This window comes from Haliaeetus albicilla, chromosome 7, assembly GCF_947461875.1.
Source record: "Haliaeetus albicilla chromosome 7, bHalAlb1.1, whole genome shotgun sequence".
Classification (NCBI taxonomy): domain Eukaryota; kingdom Metazoa; phylum Chordata; class Aves; order Accipitriformes; family Accipitridae; genus Haliaeetus; species Haliaeetus albicilla.
Genome location: NC_091489.1, coordinates 34161915 through 34177961, shown reverse-complemented (window position 1 = coordinate 34177961; position 16047 = coordinate 34161915). Strand labels below are relative to the sequence as shown.

At 45.0% G+C, this 16047-nt stretch overlaps 1 protein-coding gene across 3 annotated transcripts in view; it reads right to left on the bottom strand.

Annotated features, from left to right (window-relative positions):
• BCL11A (BCL11 transcription factor A) overlaps positions 1-16047 on the bottom strand; it is a 156305-nt gene that overhangs the window by 95707 nt on the left and 44551 nt on the right. The window lies entirely within an intron of this gene.

Here is a 16047-nt window from a genome sequence, read left to right as displayed (position 1 = left end):
GGACTGACCTTTGCAGAGAGAATTAAATCAGTCTGACCTTGTTGTGAAGCCTAAATTATATCCATAGACCCCCAAATAATACATCTTTAATACATCGCTGCCCTCTTTTTATCAGCTTCCTTACCTCGAGGGTATCTTGTTTGCTAACTACTGATGTTAAATTGCAGCTATTTAGGCTTGCATTTGTGACCTTGGTGGACATCTTGTCAAATTTTTCATGAACACTTGAAAAAATAGAGAAATATTTATATAGAGAGAATATATAAAAGTAAGGTCTTGTTTCACTTAGGCATAAAATAAGCATGAATAGGAAAAGAAACCTGCTTGAACTGGAGGCCACTGTATTCATTGTATAAGTCTAACACAATAGTAATTGTATAATTCTGAGCTTCAATATCATCCATAACCTATCATCTGGACAGCCTGGAAAACAGAACGGTGCCACATAACAGGATTTCCAGTATCTTAGAAGCACCTTTTCTTCTCAGATGTTTTTTAATATTTCAGGATTTTTTTAAATTCAAAATAGTACTAAGAGCAGAGTAACCTCCGTGACACCTGTCAGTTTTGGTAATACAGACCTCTGGACAGAAACAATACCGAGTCTACAGGCTGGGATCTCAACTGGAAACTAGCTCCGTCAGACTACGAAGCGTTTAATTGGCACTTCTGTTGACTGTAACAGCAGAGGAGCCCAGTGGAAGTTCAGGGGAACTGCATCCCTTCCCACCGGCTAAAGGCTGCGTTTTGTGGTTTACTGTTGTACCTTAACCCGAACAAAAGGTGCCTGGAAAAAAAGATCTTAGTCCAGGATGTTGCTTTCCAAGCACCTTTATTCTAAGGTGCGTTGAGTTCCTTTTTGGCTTCTCTTAATCGGAATAAAACTTTGATTTAAACTACAGACACAAATGATATTTTGTTCCTCTGCAGATAGTTTGGGATTTTGGCTCTGCCACCGTCTGTCTTTGTAATCTTGGGCCAGCCACCAAGGCCCACAACAGGGAATCCTCTGGGAATCTCCATGTGGAAAGCTGTGACTCCCCAGGCAGGCCAAGTCCGCCATCACACCACTTCTGGGAACACTTTTCCCGGCAGCGGTGAGCTACTAGGGTGGCTGACCCATCTTGTGGAATCACACCTGTCCACAGATGCTTCCATCCCAGGTGTGGCACTACCACCTTGCTGACCTCATTCGGCTCTCTAAGCCAACAAAAAAAAATATTTGCTACCTTTTGCTGAGACAGTTTTCTGCTGGTGTAGCAAGCTGTATCGAGCCGGTGAAGGGAGAGGTGAGCACCAGAAGCAGCACACAACAAGAGCGCACAGCTGCAGGGTGGAAAAGAGAGCAAACCAGTGCAGTACTGATTTAAATCAGCTACAGAACCACACCATTAGATTAAACCGCTGATGAAGGTTACGTTTGGTCTAATACTTGGCACTGAGGCAGTTGAAATGCTGGAACACGATGCTTTCTCCCAGCTTTGCTCTGCAAGAGGAGCAGACAGATCAGTAATTTCTTAAACTGAGAAAAGTCCAAACTGTCAGAACTCTGCTATTTGCATTGCTAAAGAGCTGCCCTCCAGGGTGGGCTACAGTGATAACACTTCTCAGACACACTGTTAAAAGTAGCATTTATATGCTAAAATAAAAATTAATATTTTACCTCTCCCCATCAGATTAAACAGTTTATTTTCAAAATAGATGCAACATGGCGTGCTCCATCCCAAACTGCCCACTATCAACTCTTCAGGAAGCTCATTCCTTACCCCAGAAACAAGCTTTGGGATCAAGTCATCCACTCAGCATCCTGCAGATCCCTCACTGCCAATACAGGCAGTAAGTGTACCTAATAGTTTCGCCTGTGCTGAGAGAAACCTGTCCTCAGAAAGTGACAAGTATTGGTCAAAGCACCAGCCCTGGACATAGGAAAAGTCACAACTGCATGCAGTGGAAACTCTATGTTGTTACTTTAATGGGGCTTCTCTAGCTTACAAGCCTACGGGTTCTACCAAGAACCATGTAGGGATAATCTACTTGAAAAGCACAGGTCTGTGCAGCCCATGGGGCTGTGCTGTTTGCATTTTCTGCCTGTAAATGTGCTAGAAATCCCCATAAACAGAAGTTTCACGTTGCCAAAAGCACACTGCAGAGCATGAGCACCAAGCTCAGCCATGTTTCCTGTAGATTCTTCCTGATATTTTAAGGGTCTTCCAGATAAATACAGATTCCTGTATTTCAAGGGACAGGACCAGCAGCTGACTACAACAGCAACCAGTCGGGGTTTGTCAAGGCCCCCAAAGCCAAGGTTACTGCTGCTGTTGTTGCCACAGAGTGAGTGCTTGGGGTGGCTGCTGCAGCCCAGGTTGGACGAGCAGCTCCCTTCTGACAGCAGCAGTCTTTCCCCACTTTCTAACCTCTGACAGCTCCAAGGTCACCAAGCCTGGTCCCAAGATCTCACAGGTGAGGCAGCACAATTCAGTCTTGCCAGCACTGCTGAGGAGTCTTGCTCCAGCTCTGACCCCACTACTCTTAGTTCTTCCTCCTCTTACATGTGGTTCCCATGTAGTTCTCCACAAGGTGTGTGGAGCAAGGAACAGACCCCCCGGGAGCAAGTACATACCTCTGTGTTTGCCCAGCCATGGAAGAGATAATCACAGGATGGAAAGGATATGGGGGAGAAACAGGCTGGGAAAAAAGCCTGTGACTTCAAAATCATTTAATCCTCCAGGGCTGCAAGCTCAAGTCTGATCTAAACAGTCATATAGGAAATAACAAGTACAAACTACTACCTACTTCCTTTGACTATACAAAGCAAAAAAGCAGTGATAATCACACTGTTTGATTCCGTGATCTGATTCCTGTGTTACCTTATTTCCCGGAGACTATAGCTCTGCGTACCACAACATGCCTGTCAAGATGTGGATTTACAGGTTACACTGTAGTAGAACCTGCTGGTTTTCGGCTCCAATCGACATTTACTTGTCAGTACATGCCTGACAGAGTTGCAGTCCAGATTAGGAAACATTTGTTTATGCCCCAAAATCCCCAACATATTTTTCCAGCTCTGTTCCCAGTGCTGAGCTCCATGCCACTCCAGCTCTCTGGTAGTCAGCTCTCACACTGCTTCCTAGTATAAAATTGATTAGAAGCAGCATGAAATGTCATCAAGCTGACCCTCGGGAGGCTAGGCCCAAAAATAACAGATGGGAAAAGTGGCCTTTTGATTAAACTTTCAATTGCCAAAAACTGTACGTTTCCCCTCACCGTGCATGTGCACACACGTTGTAAGTCAAGATAAGTCTACATCAGCTGCAGACACAAGAGTGAATTTAGTATAGACCTATTCTTAACAACATTAATGTTGCTGAAGTCAGCAGGACTGTTGCCATCGACTTCAGCAGGGGCAGGAAAGGGGTCCTTTGTTCCACTTTTTATTTCACATCTCTTTCTTCCTGGTGTCACTCAGCTGATACCAGAGAGAGGATGCGAAAGTAACACAGAGCAGGCCCAGGCTGGCTGTTCGTGACATAAGAGCTGGTGGTGGGGGTGGTGGCAGCTTCTTGGGAAAGCAATGCAGATTTTCAGGCATTCTATGAAGCCCATGCCAACGTGTCTTCTGAGTGGTGTTGGGTAAGTGCAGTTTGTACCTTTCCAAGGAGCTGCAACTTTCAAAAAATGACCAAAAAGCTCTTCTGGTAGGGTCCCAAGAGATCCAGGCCCCACTGCAAGGAGACAAATGAGCCACAAAAGTTTTTGGTGGGAAGAAAAATGGCAAAGAAAGACAGACATCCTTGTGCACACCTATACTGATATGAACCTCTGATAATACAAATTTGATTTACATAGTCATATATTTATATGTCTGACTGTTCCCATTTCAAAGAGCCTTATTACCTAAATTGCTGCAGAATAGCCAGATGCAAAGGAATGAGGGAAGGATGGAATAGCAGACTTTGGAACCTGAATTTCCAGGCCTGGGTAGCTTTGCCACAGTCTTGTTTGCATAGGTATTTCACTCTATCCTAGAACTGCCAGCTTACATCAAGCCACTAGTACATATAGCATCTACACTAGAGATTGGTAACAAAGCTGCTTGACTATGGGTTGAAACACAAATGTTTATGTCTTCAGGTCCAACATTTAGAGCTCACACCTCATCCAGGTAAAATCTGTGATATCTAGTTACAGGCTGTGAGCTGCTGCCATTTTGGGAACAGCATACATCAAAATTTATCACTGCTTTCACAGACACTTCAGTGCTGTCCAAGACCAGAACCTGCCTCTCTGGGGCTGTGTCTGGGCCACAGCAGGATCCTATGGTTACTTTTTTGCATGTCAGCAGAGCCACAATCAGTCTAAAACTGGTTTTGAGGCCTACAGATGAATGACAAGAGCCAGGCATTGTGACAAATAACGACTACTATTATTCTGAAAACAGGGCTTGAAATGAGCCAGCAAGAGCTAACATGATGTATGGTGATACATATTCATTCTACCTCTTCTCACTCACACTCCTTTCTTTTCAGAAGATACAGAGACCTTTTTATCTCAACCCCAGCTGTAGTTCCTCAAAATTCGAGGGCAGCTCCATTGCTACATTATCACTTTTTTCTACACTCTTTTTCTCTCTCCTTTCCCACTGTCTTCAACCACTGAGTTTGCAATGTGTATAATAAATTGAAAAAAAAAAAGTTTCCAAAAGACTTCTCTAGTAATTCTCAAGGATTACCAAGTCCATTATTGAGAGGGTATTTGGGAAGTGGTGGAAAGAAAGAAGAAAAGTCACACGTGCATAGTAGGGCACATCTGTCTTGAGCAGGGAGTCAGGATTCAGTCAGTGCAGTACAGCGTACCTATGTGGACTCTGCACACCCACAGCAATTTAAGGTAATATTTTGGTCAGCAGGTGGAGACCCCAAGTACACAGTGGTTTAAGACCAGATTTCTGAGAGGCAGAAATTGGAAGCGCATTCTAGGGGTGTTGTTTAACATTCTACGTATGTGAGATAGAGAGTGAAAGAATAAGAATTATCTTAAAATCCCTGCTAAAGCATACCCTGCTTTCTCAAGACAACCTCGAGCTTTAGTAGTTCAGACAGATTCTCTAGCTGACAATTAATATTAATGGGTAGATTTCACAATGTGGCATTATCACACTGTGAGATGGGTGGGCATACCATCTGGGTTTTGGCAGGTATTAGATGTAATCAAAGGGATTACTTGGCTCAGGGAGAAATAGAAAACCTTGGGTTTGTTTAGGCTTTTTCTTCTTTTGTTTGGATGCAGCTCTAGGTGTACTTAACTATTTTCCCCTTGTCCTTTGTTTCTTGTGATGAGCGTTTCAGAGTTTACATGGGAAATGAGAGCCAGAAACCAAACATATAGTATTCGTCAGAGTCCGGACCGATTTGCCCGAGAGCCACTCTCTTTCTCATGCATTGTTGTTTTGGGATCGATTGTCAGCTCGTTTAGGGGTCCGCTGATGCATTTTAGAAGGTTAAACTGCGAATTTAAACAGCGAAGGAATTAAAGGCAAAATATATTTAGACAATGAACCAATCAGACCTTTTTCAAGATGCAAGCTGAAGAAATCAGGTGTGTGAACAGATACACACTCTAAGAAATAGACTTTGTCCCCTCCTTCCCACAAAGCAAATACTAAGTACCAACTTTCCCGGGAGGGGGAGGAAATTCCCCCTCCCTCCCTTTTCCTCTTCCCAACTCAGCCACAACAAGCCCCCGAGCATCAGCAACACTAAAGGGAGAAGGTTAACTTTTAAACTTTGGGAAAGCTATTGATTTGGCAGCCTTTCTCCTCTCCTGTCTGTGCCCCAGCTGATTGTAACTAAGTAATCCTCATCAATCTGTGGTAATGCAGGACCATGTTTATTGCTGTAGTAGTTAAGTTGTTGTTAATTTTACACTAAACGGTTGTTATGATGATGAATGAGTAGCTCGGGCTGCCACCCAGGGGACTTCAGCCCATACAACCAACAAAAGGGAGATCGCAAAGGGAGGACCAGGGAAAAGCCAGAGCGCCCGCTCGATAACTTTTTTCAGGACCTTAAGAAAAAAAAAAGGGGGGGGGGGGGGGGGGGAGAGAAAGGAGGGAGCTGATCTTCAGGTTTGTATTTGAATTTGGACGCTGTGGGGTAAAAGGTGCTGCCTAAGTGTAATTGCAATTCTTTTACATACCGACTGGGATCAAAGAGGGGAACGAAAGCACAACGATTTCCCGCCCCGGCCCACTCCGGCCTGGCAAAGCAACTGACGGAATCCTGCCCAAAAGCATCACGCTCATTTGCTCTTGAAAAAATTCCGTCCCTCTCGGGGTTTTCCTCCGGCGTGAAGATTCAATAATGCTGCAAACGAGCTGCAAACGCCGGGCGCGAATCACCGGCGAGCCTCCGCCGCCGCCTGCGATTCTCCCCGGCGAGACCCGCTCGCCGCCCTGCTCCCCGGGCCCCTTCTTGCCCCCGGCCCCCCCTCCCCAGCCCCCCGCCGGGCCCCAGCCCGGGGCGGTGCCGGGCGGCCGGCGGCAGCGCGGCCTTTTGTCCCGGCGCAGCCGCCGCGTCCGCGGGCAGGCGGCGCCCCCGTGAGGCCGGAGCGCGGCACCGCCGGCCCCGCTCCGGCCCCGGCCCCGGCCCCGGCCCCGGCGCCTCCTGCGCGGAGGAGGGGGGGAAAGGCGGCCTCGGCCGGCGCTGCGGCTTCGGCCGGGGCTCGGGGGGACCCTGCCCAGCGTGCCTCGCAGCCAGCCCGCTGCAGCCTGGCCCGCCGCCGCGTAAGCTCCTCGCCGCATGGTAACCCCCACGCCTGTCCTCAGGACCCCGGGGTCCCGCTCGGGCACAGAATAAAGTTGGGAGACTGACCTACATCTGGATCGAGCAAATCCCCAGCCTGAGCAGTGGACACTTAACTAGTGCTCTTACCCTTGAGGAATTTTCCTCTCCGGTGGATGACGCTGGTCAGAAAGTGGCAGAAAACAGAGGGGCAAGCTAAAGTCCTCCCGAGCTGAACAAGCCATAAATCCTGCTACAAAGGAAAGTTCTTCCAGCGCCACCTTTTTGGCTCTTGTAGGAATGTAGCAGAACTGGGAGGCTGTATCGACACTACTCCGTTACATGCTGTTTCTTCCCCCTCCAGTGCACCCTGTCCTTTCCCAGAGGAACTCGTGCAGAATCTGGGTATATCTCATGGTGCGCACATGAGCCCACAGCTGGGCTCAGGGAGCCCTGGGACATTTCTCACCCTAGGTTCAGCTTCAAACACCCCCTCGAAGCAAACGCTAGTAGATCAAACAGGTTTCTCGGGCCCGCAGCTGTAACCTTGCTGTGGTTCATAGCTCAACACTACTGGGAAGAAGCACCCAAAGCCTACCCTCCATCCCCAATGCAGCACACCTGAGACGCACATCTTGCTGAGAATCTGCCTCCAAGGAAGATGACCTTGGAAACACTCATCAAGGGGGCCTGCATAGAGCCCGCGCAACACAATTCCTAAGCCACGCACATTTATCCTGACAGTCCTTGCACGTCAGCACACAGGAGACACTGCATGTGTTGTGCAAGACTATTGAAGTTATCAGTGTACCCTCCCCATGCCAGGTTATAAGATTACTAGACTGAGAAATAATTGGGATTGTGGCAGGTTAAGTTTTATTTCCTTGCCTCTCAAGTCTGATTATGGGCATGAATATACAATTTTCCAGCCATTATCGGTCAGCTGGGTCAGGTGGCATTGCATTTCCATTCTGTGTCAGTGCTCAGATTGAGCGAGAAGAATGAAATGTGGCAATTTAAGCCAAGAGGCCCAGGGGGGGAAATAATGAGAGAATCTAGGAGCTACAGAGGTCCCCTATGAGGGTTCAAGGACCAGCTCCCAGCTGGAGAAATTAGAGGCCAAAGTCAGAACTTGAACATTCTAAGTTTATCAGGCTCCCCCCTCCTCCATTCTCCTTTAATTTCTTCCCTGCTTGCCTCCCCCAGTCATTCACTAAAGGCCTGCAGGAAGAAAGGCTCCATCAGGCCACAGAAGAAGTACAAAAGAATACAGCCACCTTTCTGGGTCAGAGCCAAGTGTGTTAGTGGGACAGCAGCAGAAACACATTCAAGAGGGAAGAAATAGATCCTGTTCTCCAAAACAAGAAAATAGTCCTAATCTGGGCTTTTACTTCCAAGCAACAGCCAAACACAGGAATGTTTTTAAGGGTGTAATCAGAAGGTAGCAATCAATAGGTCTTATTATGTTCTATCCCTACACCCTAGAGATGGGAAAATATACCAAAACAGACCTTCTGAGCCCAACAAAAGCCATAACCAAAGGGCTCAAGTTCAAGAGAAACTTCAGCTATTTTAGAAGATTATTCTAAAGAGTTATGTCTCACAAAGTCAATATAGGATAAAAAACACCCATCAGTATCTCTACTGGAAAAATACTGTGCCCATCTTGCCTAAATGATGGTGCTTTTTCCCTGCCATGACAGCACCTCTGTAGCTCTGATTCAGCATCTATGGGAGTCCCCCAGTTCTGATGGGTGTCCCATAGCAGTCTGCAACTGCTGGGATTACAGTAAATCGCTCTATTGCCAGGTGAGCTGTTCCTCAGTTCCAGTGTTCAGACCCCAGGAAAGCAGCTCAAGCCTGTGAAAGTCAGAGGGGGCCAGAAGACAAGATTTCAACTTGCTCTGACCTTGGCCCAACTCCAGACAACACTAGGCTTGCTCAGTAAAGCCCCAGAGGCTTTTCTGAGAGACCAGAGCTGGGCAGCTCAGAGTGATGATGTGTTCAGGTTACACTTCAACATGGACACATACCCTAGAGCGTGAATTGTCTGGATGAAAGCCAGATGTGCGCGCCCGAGTCTCATAACAGGAGAGTACTCAAGAACCATTCTCAAGATGTTAAAGATGTCTTTGTTTCCCTATCACACAAACAAAGCAAATGGAGAAGCATATTGGCACGTTAAACAAGAGTACCATTAACTAGGTAATTGTGAGAAATCTTTGGTAATGCCACCCATCCTAGTTTTCCATGGTCATTAGCAACTCTAGACTCCCAGCCTAGTAAAACAATCATCCCTCTCCAACCTCTTTGCAACTCCAGCTCCAAAGGGGCTATTACATGAGTGCTCCAAGGGCTGGAAGAACCTGTAAGCCATATATAGCTATCGTATACTTTCCATACCTATAGTGAACACTAAGTTGGCATATAACTCAAAGCATCACCCTCTCCAGATGCTGCCAGCCAGCTCTGTGCTGAGACATAATCATGGTAGACAGGATTCTCTCATGAAAGCCAACACACATACAAAAAAAAATTATGGATGGCTTTGAAAACTCAACAGCCCATCACTAATCCTTTGCACATCCACGTAGTATCCATGCTGAGTAGGTGAGATCCATCCATCTGGGATTGAGAGATGTCTGTTACAGATGAAATGCATCATCACAAGTACCAGATGAGTAAAGCATTCCATTAGCATGCTCCTACTCCTTACCTTCAACACCACGGTCCAGGCACTGCTCCTATGCATTGTGAAACTACAGTATTTGGAATCTTGCAAATTTCTTTGATAGTCACTAACTTTGAAGTTATCCATGCAATGTTTGTGAAGATGGTCTGTTTCTGGTGCAGCCTATCAATTCAAAGCAATACCTGCCTTAGATACATGCCCTGTTTACAGATTTAAAACTTAATGGGTATATGGAAGACGACCAAATATAATTTAAAAAAAAAAACAAACAAAAAAAACCCAAAACCAAATAAGCCACCATAACTCTGGATTACAAACAGCAGATTATCTTGTGTTCTCTTAGAACTTCTGTAAAGCAACAGATATGCCATTCTCTAGAACAGCAAGAGACTGTACTTATGCTGCTTTAGATACTTAATTCTTCCTGGACCACCCCTGTTGCACTTAGAGAATACTTCGCAACTGGCAACAGCTCACTATTCAGGCCCTGCCATACGGTCACCTGCCTGACTCCACCTGCCAGCTTTATCTCAGTGCAGGAGAGGACGTGTGACAGGCAACCTTTGAACTCTTGTTCCCCAGTTAGAAATAAGGCCTCATCACATCAGGTGCTGAGCAAAAAGACAAACTTCTGCCACAAATTGCTTGCGATACAATGTGTTCCTAAGGCAGTGGCCAATGTTTACTTCCTGTTATGATTAGCTGCAACTGGACTACTGAAAATAGACAAGCACATAAGCGTTCCTTAAAATTAATGGGTAATAAACAAAACAAGTGAATGCTAGTTCTTCCTTATTGACATGGCTGTACCTGTTCTGACCATGCTGTTACTACCTTATGCTGTAAGAGGAGTGCAGCTCCTATGCCATTTAAGGCCTTGTGGTACCCTAACCTGTAAGAGGACACACAGAGTGCCCTACACAGTGACAGTCTTTGAATATATTTAATCATACAGCACTGGTGTTATTGTAAGAAGAAAAAAGCATGAGCTGGAGCATATGATATTTAGGTCTTTTCACAGATCCGCCATTGGTTTGAGCAATTCACTCAGCTAACTGCATTTATTTCTTTTCTCCCTGATTGACACATACCATGTATGAAGCCAAAAGGACCCAATTCATGGCTACCCTGGCCTAGGATAGGGTACCCGACTAGATTATCCTTTGTGCATATGTATCTGTGCTCCCACACAGAAGACCCTGGCAAAAGGCACAATCATGTCAGTGACAGGTGGGGAGAAGGGGCTGCTGGGTGGTCCTGCCCTTAAATTATTTGCTGACTGCTTTCCTAGGGACCATGGCAACTGTGGCATATACAAGAGAATCCCTAAGGATGGCACTGAATTGGGTCACAGCCAGCCACTTGCAGGGGAAGAAAAAGGGAGAGGTCCTCATGTTGGCATGGGGATGAGGTGCTCTTCCTGTTCTGTTGGGGCCAGAAGCATTTCTGGCCCCCAAAATCTACACTCTAAATTAAGGGCTACTATCCATCTGAAGAAAGGGCGGGGGGGAGGGGGAAGGAAGCAGTAGCAATACTAAGAGACCAGGCATTTATTCCTGGCTCACTAGCTCTTAATGGAGATAACAATACCTCACTCCTTGACAGCAAAGCAGGGAGACTTAACGCATGGAAGTTTGCCAAGTAAATTGAGATCTTTGTACAAAAGGCACTTTAGACATGCACAACTTCTGGCTTATTAAAGCAAAACAAAAACTGTTCACCTTGAGGAGTGTTCAGAAATTAGGACCCACAGTTCCCTGTGGCACAGTGCCCTGCATGATTATTTAAGCTTTCACACATCCAAACAGCAATGCTTGACTTGTTTAAATACCTAACATGCAAGGTGGAAAACAGTGAAGATGCAGGAACACTCCATCTCTTCCACATAATTTGCCAGTCATTCTCCAGGACCCTGCTCTGCTCCTTTTGAGCAGTGTCTAAGTCGTCAAACAAGGTATTGCATTGTAACCTTATCACATACTTATATCTAGTATAAACACATATAAAAGAAAGGAAGGGTTGCAAGTAAGTGGCCTATTTAGAAAGGTCCCAGAATACTTTTTGTGCAATTTTCTTCTCACTTCCCCATCCCTCCCTTCTGAAATGGCAGGTAACCCGAGCGAGAGCAGCGTGTGAATTGATTTGGAGGCGATCAACGCATTGGTGTTCATCTCTGGCCAGCTGCCGTGTCATTGATTGCCTCAGGATCGATTTGCACACCATTTCCTCTCAGGACACCTGCCAAGTCAGAAGGAGAGGGAACAATGAAGTGAAAAGAAAATTATGTATTTGTGGTAGATACTTTCACCTTTCTCCACAACTCCCCCTTGGGAGAAGTTGAGGGACCTGGACAGATTTCAGTGCTACTTTTTGCAAGTACTAGGAGAGAAGTCAGTACAAAAAGGGAAACAGTAGGAATTCCCCCCCTGCCAACAACCCTTCAACAAGAACCACCTACAGAAGTTAAAGAAACTAACATTTCTGCCTATTAACAAGGCACAGCAGGCCAGAGCACATATATTGGCTGATATATAAATCTTTTATGGTACTATGCTCTTGTGCACCAGCCATGGAGGATACAGGTTTCCATTTGCTTACATCTCATCTAAAAGGGGTACTAGAGTACTCCAACACATAAGCATTTCACAGTTATCTACTACCAGTGGCAATAACAATTAAAAAAAAAAAACATACAGAAAAAGTATGCTCAGGACAAGTTGTTGGAGAGACCCTCTGATATCTGTTATACTGTATTGGGTTTGCATGGCAAGGTTTTGGTGGTGGAGGCGGGGGGGCTACAGGGGTGGCTTCTGTGAGAAGCTACTGGAAGATTCCCCTATATCTGACAGATCCAAAGTCAGCCAGCTCCAAGACGGACCCGCTGCTGGCGAAGGCCAAGCCAATCAGCGATAGTGCTAGCGCCTCTGTGATAACATATTTACAGGGAAAAAAAAAAAAGTTGCTGCAGAACAGAAACTGCAGCCAGAGAGAGAGGAGTGAGAACATGTGAGAGAAACAACTCTGCAGGCACCAAGGTCAGTGCAGAAGGAGGGGAAGGAGGTGCTCCAGGCGCCGGAGCAGAGATTCCCCTGCAGCCCATGGAGGTCCATGGTGGAGCAGATATCCACCTGCAGCCTGTGGAGGACCCCATGCCAGAGCAGACAGATGCCCAAAGGAAGCTGTGATCCCACGGGAAGCCCATGCTGGAGCAGGTTCCTGGCAGGGAATGATAGAGCAGCTCTGGTGGGCACCTGACATCCAGCCAGGGTCAACCCACCATATATACTCACCAAGATTGTCTATTGGTTGTCCTCAGTGGAGGAAAAAAAGAAAAAAAAAGGCTTCTAGTCAGGGCAGATAAGTCAGTTTGATCAGCAGTTGGGATACTGTCCAAGCCAAAAGTTAGTAGTAACATGGCTCATGTCAGATGTATGTGCTGCTTATGTATCCTTATTGCCTGTGCTTTTTTCCTTTGGAATCAGGGGGTTCCAATATCGCAAACCAGCCAGTTATGTCATTTCTTTCATCTAATTGTGACCCCCTTCCTCCATGTCATTGCTGCTCTCCTGGAGATAGGAGGACTCTTTTTACCAGGTCAAAGATTTGTTGCAAATTGACACAAAAGCTCTGCAAGGTGGCACTTACAAACACTTCCTGCATCAAGAAAGGTGAGAAGTTACTCACCCATCTTACTTCAGTTCTCTCCAGTATCACACATCAAATTCTTTACTTGAATCCTGGATAACTCCAAGTTAAACATATCCTATTTCTACTGTCTTTTTTTCAAACACAAAACAGTGCTCAAATTGATTCACTACATTAATTTCCAAAACCCTGCACAGATTCTGGCAACATTTTTTCCAAATTGCTGCAGAACTCAATTCCCATTATCAAAACTAGCCAGTGACTCTCAAAAGACCTGGTTTCTTAAATCACTTTTGAAAATGGGTGCTAGGCTCCTAAGTCAACAGTAATGCACTGCATGTAACACCAAACTGAATAGGAAGACCTAGATGCCAGAGGACAGAAGCAATCTTAAAGCAAATAAGTGCATTAATAAGGGAAAGTACCATTCTGCGCTATTACACAAGATGCTTTGGAAGCAAACTCAGACTTAGAAAATTCCTAATCTGCGGACTGCTGAAAGTAGGAAATTATAATCCTGACAGCATCACTCTCTGCTTACCACATTTTATCTTTTCTCGCTTGTGCATCTGCTATTCATCACCCTTGGAGACAAAAATACTGGGTTAGAAGGGAGTTTGGTTTGACATTGTAGAGACATTCCTATGCTCTTGTCTGTTAGGAAATTTAATTTTCACAACATGTGTGAAATAGGTGTTATTTTTCCTTCCTAAAGAGTATGGAGAAACAGGCAGAGTAATTAAAGGTTACACTTTCAGATACTGTCACTATTATAGTTATTACACAATACAGTCATACTATTACAGTCACCACAGTGTTGTGTTCCTCTGGTTTCAGTTTTATCAACTGGAGACACTTGCTTTCTAATTTTCAGGTACACTGCAGGCTTCTAGTGAAATTTGGGTCTGAGTAGCCATCTGTTTAAAAGTGCTAGATAAACTTTGTTTTGTTATCCTATTTTCAGAAGAAATCAGCTTACATTTAAGCACTGCCAAACAAAACCTGGTACCATAAATTGACCAGCAATTTACAGGACCTTTTGTGTTTAACAGAACCTGCAGAATGAAAATAAACTTTAAAAATGGCAGAGCTATCACAGAGTTTTGTAAAGGCCCTGCCCTCAGAAACCCAATCCATTTATGACAGTGGCTGGTAAGCCCCAAAAGACATTACTCTGTACACTCAGTCTTTGGGTTTTATGCCACTCAGTGCTATTGACAGACAGGGCACAAGTACTCTCTGCCTATACTGACATTTTGAGTTGCAGCCAGGGTGCAAAGGTGCTAGAGCACACATTAGCACAGGACTCATACTGCCTTCTTTTCACAGGTAGGATTGAGGGCTTGGGCCCTTCATCTCACCACACTTCAGATATTCATATAAGTGTATATATACACTTACACACACGTTTATGGGTGTGGGTGTATACACACATACATATATATATATATATATATAAGTAGCCCACCCACCTCTGACCAACTGTCTAGATCCCCTTTAAAGACCATGGGGAAAAACCAAAAACCCAACTCTTGGAAATGTAACTCAACCTAACTGAAGAGAAAACATAGCATGCTCTAGAAGTATCCTCCCCCTCTCCCCCCCATTTACTAAACAGGGAATTTAGATAATAAGCGGAGGTATCAATACCTACAAAGCAGGTGTCCACATTTAGTCAAGTGACTCCCATCCTTTTAGGCTCTTCTGAGGTAATCAATTTCAGAGAATAAAACATTCATCACCTATTTCCGGGCAGCATGTCACAATAACCCTTCTTTTTGCTCACCTTTTCCCTTCAGGCTCTTCTTGGTCCTTTCCACCCCACACAGATTACAAAGGTAATGTTCCTTGCCTTTTGCCCCAGTCATTTTACTCTACACTTTGAATTCCTCTAAAATCCCCCACAGTTTCATCACATCATCTTCAAATGCCTTGTTCCGACCTTCCAGTTTCCCCTCCTCACTTATTCCTCCTTGTCTCTTACCATACGGCACCAGCACCCTCAGTTCTGCTACTAAGCCATTATCAGCATCACACACAAACAGCCACATGCCTGGAGGGTCCCCTCTCACCTTTGCCCCCTCCATAAACTGATCTGTAAGGCCCTGTTCTTCCTCCACAGCATAACACAGGACTCATTGCTTTTGTAACATCCACGAAAAACTGTTAATGACGCTAATAATGAAGATGTTATTGACTAGTTAGGTACAATCAGTCCATATTATACAAAGTTTATAAACAGCAGGTAAAACAAAAAGAGCCACTGAACACAGTGATAAGTGATTTAGAACATCTCGTTTTTCTGAGCTAAGAAAAAAACCACCCCTGTGCTAAGCATCTATCTTATGAAAAATTAAGCTTTTAAAGAAAAATACATCTGGACACCACCAAAAACATCTGAGGTGACCCCACAATAGTACAAGTGATTTTGAAAATTTCAGTTACAGCAACTATTTCTAAAGAGGAAAAAGAAAAAAATGTACTTCTTCAGAGTACAACCTTTTCTCCATTGCTTGTGTGTTTCTTATGCCTTCTAGACTGAGTTCCAGACACATGAAGTAGGAATGAATAAATCCTTAAAGTTAGTTTTTCAAAAATAGGTTGCGAAGTCATGACTTCAGCTTTCCTCAGTTCCAGTGGATTGCCCTGTTTTTCTCCTGAAATTTGGAGAACTTTGTGAAGAACAACTAACCTGAAAACAAAGGAGACTTCAGAGGAGGCTGGAAGACAAGAAGCATTTTGAAGATGGAGTCTGATAGAAAATACCTGAAGGCAGCTAGACCAAAAGGCAGAGAAGTGTGGCCACCACTTCTCTCCACAACAGGATACTGCTGCATGCACCAACTAGAACACAATTTCCTTTATCCTGGTGGCTGCTGTATACCAATATAGATACACCTTAATTATTTGTTGTTTCTCATTCCAGCATAC